Source organism: Herpailurus yagouaroundi, unplaced genomic scaffold (genome assembly GCF_014898765.1).
Source record: "Herpailurus yagouaroundi ecotype Mexico unplaced genomic scaffold, PumYag 199, whole genome shotgun sequence".
Taxonomy (NCBI): Eukaryota; Metazoa; Chordata; class Mammalia; order Carnivora; family Felidae; genus Herpailurus; species Herpailurus yagouaroundi.
This window is the reverse complement of record NW_024412430.1, coordinates 11,620,423-11,626,422: the sequence shown is the minus strand read 5'-3', so window position 1 is coordinate 11,626,422 and position 6,000 is coordinate 11,620,423. Positions and strand designations below refer to the sequence as shown.

Genomic DNA, 6,000 nt, shown 5'->3' with positions numbered 1-6,000 from the left:
AAAAAAAAAAAAAAAAAGGTGGGGGGGGAGGAGTTCTTCTGATTTTATTTAGATAGGTGATGTGGATTCACAGGAGAAGAATTAGAACATGAGAGGGGCGCCTGGTGGCTCAGTCGGTTGAGCATCCAACTTGAGTTCAGGTCATGATTTCGCGGTTTGTGAGTTCGAGCCCGCATCAGGCTCTGGGCTGACAGCTCGGAGCCTGGAGCCTGCTTCGGATTCTGTGTCTCCCTCTCTCCCTGCCCCTCCCCTGTGCAGGTTCTGTCTGTGTGTCTGTCTCTCAAAAGTAAATACACGTTAAAAATTTTTTAAAAAAAAAAACATTAGAACATACCTGCTCTCAGAAACAAGACCTGGGGGCACCTGCCTGGCACAGTAGGTAGAACTTGCCACTCTTAATCATGAGTTCAAGCCCCATATAAGGCATAGAGCTTACTTTAAAAAAAAAAAAAAAAAGACACAAATTGTGTTAATGAATTTTCTAAAGGCTACTTATAGTATGACTCGCTTACTGTAAATTTTTTAAACACGTAAGCAATATAATATATGGCTTAAGGTAAAAAATGTTAGAAATACACTAAGATATTCAGAAATAAGCATCAGTCACCCCACTGCCTGGAGGTGACACATATGAACATCTTTGTGTTTTTATTACTAGGACCTTGTTCTGTGCATGTGTATAATGTGTGTGTGTGTGTGTGTGTGTGTGTGTGTGTGTGTGTGTGTTTCACACATACACATTATATGCTTCTATGTACGCACATATACATATACACACACTGTAACAATGAATTACCAACTTATTTAGGTCTTTAATGAATTTAATAAAAGTTTTAGAACTTTCCTCTTGCTTGTCATATATCCCTACCTTTTGTCAGATTTCTTCTCAAATGGGTACAGATGTAGACCTGTATTTTCTATCTTTCCAAAGGGTATCTTTTGAAGATGCGGGTTTTCTGGCGGTTTGTGGCTGCGGTGTTAGACCTCACCTCTTTGCTCGTTCCTTTGTCACTTGCTAGCTAGAACTCCTGGCACAGTGATGAATAGAAGCGGTGACCGGGCGGCCTTGCCTTGTCCTGATTTTAAAGGGAAGGCTTCTCACATTTCACTGTTGAGAAAGAAGTTTGCTGTATTGGATACCCATAATCGGGTCAAGGAAGTACCTTTTTATCGCTGGTTTGCTAAAAGTTTTTGTCAGGAATGAGTATTGAATTTTATCACAAACTTTTTTGTCTGTCTTCTTGAATTGATTAGGTGTTTTCCTTTTCTAATTGTTAAAGAGGAAGTGACAGTTTCGACTTTTTTTAATCTATGTATTCTTCTGGGAACCCCAGGATTCCTGAAAATTTCTTCTACTGAGATTAGCTCTCCAGGGGCGCCTGGGTGGCTTAGTGGGTTGAGCCTCTGACTTCGGCTCAGGTCATAATCTCATGGTTTGTGAGTTCGAGCCCTGCCTAGGACTCTGTGCTGACAGCTCACAGCCTGGAGCCTGCTTCCAATTCTCTGCCTCCTCTCTCTGCCCTCTCCTGCTCACACTCTGTCTTGCTCTCTCTCTCTCTCTCTCTCACAAATAAACATTTAAAAAATTTTTTTAAAGATTAACTCTCTTCTCGGGGTTTTCTTTTCCTCAGAGTCACTAGGACAGGGTGATACTCCTTCTCCCCTCCTGCAGCACTTACCCACATGTTCTACGCTGGGATTCTTTCTTTTCTCATCTCCCTAGAAACCAGCTCAGACCCAGATATAGTGATATCGACAAAAGAGTTCATGAAATGTGCTTGCTCCTCTCTCTGGCTGGATGGCTGCAGTTTGTGGCAGCTGTGACCCCCCCCTTTTCCTAAGCACCTCTGCACCAGCACTGTCCCTCCCACACTGCTGGTCTTCTTAGAGCACACAGAAAACTATAAGGTGTCTACAGTCTGGGAAATAGGATTAATGGATTTTTAAACTGTATTAGTTCATCTTTTTTTATTTTTTTTAATGTTTATTTTTGAGAGAGACAGAGCCTGAGCGGGGGAAAGGCAGACAGAGAGGGAGGCACAGACTGCAAAGCAGGCTCCAGGCTCCGAGATGTCAGCACAGGGCTCGAACTCACGAACCGCGACATCATGACCTGAGCTGAAGTCGGATGTGCAACTGACTGAGCCCCACCCCCCCCCCCCGCCGGCGCCCCATAATCTTTCAAATAGGATGCACCATATGACTTCTGAAGTTAAAGCAACAAGTCTAGTTGTCAGTCTGGGGGGAGGAAAGGGGTATAATACATACACTACATAACATCCAGAAAGTCTGGATGAAACATTGGAAGTAGGGCACATGTTGTGCTTTTCTTCAGCTGAGCTCTTGGACCCAGTTTCATGTCTAAATGAGTTTATCTAGACAGTTCTTTCTGCGAAGTTTTTATCATGCTGTGTACTTGGGGCCTTCCATTTTCATAGTGCACCAAATTGCCTCTAGTTATTAATCGTCTCTTCTGTGCCACTGTCAGCATATCTTGGTTGTATTAGTTTTCTGGGGCCATGTAACAAATTACCAGAAAGCCAGCTGCTTAATAGAACCTCCAGTTATTAGCTCACAGTTGTGTAAATGAGAAGTCTGGAAAGGCTCCCCTGGATTCTCCGGGCACCGTTTATCAGGGATCTGAAGGCATCAGCTGGGCCGCGTTCTCATCTGGAGGTGTTGGGAAAGAAATCCTCCAAGGTCAGTCATCGTGTGGGCAGAATTGGCATCCCTGCGGACCCCATGCCTGCCTGTCTGATAGCTGTGGGCCACATCCGGCCCCTCGAGACCGTGCACATACCTTGCCAGGCAGCCCCCTCCCATCTTCAAACAGAGAATTTTGTACAAGTGAATCGTTCTCTCACTTCCAATCCCTGACTGCCAGACACACATTTAAAAGGCTCAAGTGATCGGGCGCCTGGGCGACTCAGTCTGTTAAGCGTCTGACTCTTGACTTCAGCTCAGGTCATGATCTCGTGAGATCGAGCCCCACGTCGGGCTATGTGCTGGTAGTACAGAGCCTGCTTGGGATTCTCTCCGGTCCTCTCTGCCCTTCCCCTGCTTGCACACACTCTCTCACTCAAAATAAATAATAAGAAAAAAAAAGGGAGCGCAAGTGATGAGGCCAGGCCCATCTGGATAATATCCTCTAAGCTGGAGTTAAGGAATTAGTAACCTAATTACACCTGCATAATTCCTTTTGTGGTGTCAGATATATAATTACAGAAGCCAAATCGCATTCACTGATATGACCCCCACTCAAAGGGAGATGGTGCAAGCATACGTATCCCTGGGGATCATCCTAGAATTCTGTCTACCATGTTAGTTTCTTAAAAACACTGAAGGATATAGGAGCTTGAGGAGATAGTTCTCTGTTTTAAAGAGCTGCTCCTAAGAGATTGGGGCTCACCAGTGTCTGGCCCAAGTTGCTGGACAGATCGCTCAAACAACCTCTGGTTGATGAAGTCAAGCTGGGTGCACCCAAAACTGGAGTCTTGATGAGCTCTTTTCAGTCCAGCCCCATCTGCCTTATATTGAGTAGCAATCCTTTCAAATCTGATGGGCAGTGGTTTTTCCGACCCACTTTTCAATGTTATTGAGAGTTTCAATTTTCCTCTCTATTGAATGAGAAGGTGGGATCCTCTCTATTGAATGAGAAGGTGGGATCAAGCATATTAAAGGTCACTAGTCAGCTGTCCTATAACACTGAAGGCCTCTCTAATTTTTGCATGTTGAGTGCTTGGGGTACTTGCGTGTTTATACAGTCTGTTACCATCTGTTACTCATCGTGGTAATTCTTTATTTTGACCAGAATAGGAGGCAGAGATGTACCATCTCACACGTTTTACTTTATTTTTATTTTTTTTTAATTTTTTTTTTTTAATTTACATCCAAATTAGTTAGCATCTAGTGCAACAATGATTTCAGGAGTAGATTCCTTAGTGCCCCTTACCCATTTAGCCCATCCCCCCTCCCCCACCCCCTGCAGTGACCCTCAGTTTGTTCCCCAGATCTCTTCTGTTTGGTCCCCCTCCCTGTTTTTGTATTATTTTTGTTTCCCTTCCCTTATGTTCATGTTTTGTCTCTTCAAGTCCTCCTATGAGTGAAGTCATATGATACTTGTCTTTCTCCAACTAATTTCGCTTAGCATAATACCCTCCAGTTCCATCCACATAGTTGGAAATGGCAAGGTTCCATTCTTTTTGATTGCCAAGTAATACTCCAGTGTGTGTGTGTGTGTGTGTGTGTGTGTGTGTGTGTGTGTGTGTGTGTGTATCCCACATCTTCTTTATCCATTCATCCATCGAGGGACATTTGGGCTCTTTCCATACTTTGGCTATTGTCGATGGTGCTGCTATAAACATGGGGGTGCATGTGTCCCTTCGAAACAGCACACCTGTATCCCTTGGATCAATGCCTAGTAGTGCAATTGCTGGGTCGTAGGGTAGTTCTATTTTTAGCTTTTTGAGGAACCTCCATACTCTTTTCCAGAGTGGCCTCACCAGCTGGCATTGCCACCATCTCACATATTTTAAAGTGTGTCCGGTCTCCTGGTCCAGAGTCCAGCCCTTCTGTGCCTACCCCCTTTCCCTCTGTGCCTCTCTCCATCCTTTCATCTCCCCCTCTTCAAACCCCACATCTAAAACCTCACACTCATGCGATAGTGCCTATTAGGACCATTTTCCATGCGTACGCTTCCTAAACATGCATAATTTTGAGCCCGTCGTGCCAAGGAATGGATCCCAGAAACACTTTAAAGTTATGTCGTATTTATTATCGCCTGTCTTGGTTTAGCTTGGGGGAATGATGAAAAAGATTCTAGGTACACATGGTGATGCTGGTTAACAACAGTCTGTTGTATATTTGAAAGTTGCTAAGAGACTAGATCCTAAAAATTCTCATTACAAGAAAAAAAAAGTGTTGTATTGTAACTACTATGTGGTGATGGATGTTCACTAGACCATGATGATCATCTCACAATGTACATGTTTATCAAATCATCACCTTGGACTCTTTAAATTAATACAGTGTTATATGTCAGTTATATCTTCATAAAAATTTAAAAATGAAATATTGGGTTGCCTGAGTGGCTCAGTCACTTGAGTGTCCGACTCTCAATTTTGGCTCAAGTCCTGACCCCAGGGTCATGGGATCAAGCCCCGTGTCAGGCTTCGTGCTAAGTGTGGAGCCTGCCTAAGATAGTCCCTCTCTCCCTCTGCCTCTCTGCCACCCATTCTCTCTCTCTTTCTATTTTTCTCAAAATAATAATAATAATAATAATGTCTCCCTAGGTTAAAAAAAATCACCCATTCCCTCTCTCTTTCTATTTTTCTCAAAAAATAATAATAATGATGATGATGATGTCTCCCTAGGTTAAAAAAAAAAATCACCCATTGTCTCTCTCTTTCTTTCTCAAAAAATAATAATAACAATAATAATAATGATGATGTCTCCCTAGGTTAGAAAAAAATCAGTGTGAGCCTAGTTATAAAAGTTTAAGGACCAGGATTTGTCCATAACTGTTATGTCCACAGTGTTCTAATTTTTTTTTTAATTTTTTAGCATTTATTTATTTTTGAGAGAGCATGAGCAGGGGAGGGACAGAGAGAGAGCGAGACACAGAATCCGAAGCAGGCTCCAGGCTCTGAGCTGTCAGCGCAGAGCCCCACGCGGGGCACAAATCCATGACTCAGGAGATCATGACCTGAGCTGAAGTTGCACACTTAACCGACTGAGCCACCCAGGTGCCCCACACAGTGTTCTGTTTTTAAAGCAACTCTGTTCTGTGTGACTGACCTGTCATTAAAGCACTGTCTCTACCAGGCTGGGCAGTAAGGGATACAGATTTGTCCAAAGTTTAGGTTAGGATGATTAAAAATGGTCTGGGAAAGGGCGCCTGGGTGGCTCAGTCGGTTAAGTGGCCGACTTCGGCTCAGGTCACGATCTCGCGGTCCGTGAGTTCGAGCCCCGCGTCGGGCTCTGTGCTGACAGCTCAGAGCC

The 6,000-nt window shown here is 43.8% G+C and overlaps 1 protein-coding gene across 1 annotated transcript in view; it reads left to right on the top strand.

Annotated features, from left to right (window-relative positions):
* PIP5K1B (phosphatidylinositol-4-phosphate 5-kinase type 1 beta) overlaps positions 1-6,000 on the top strand; it is a 185,407-nt gene that overhangs the window by 105,394 nt on the left and 74,013 nt on the right. The gene's annotated exons all lie outside the window — the stretch shown is intronic.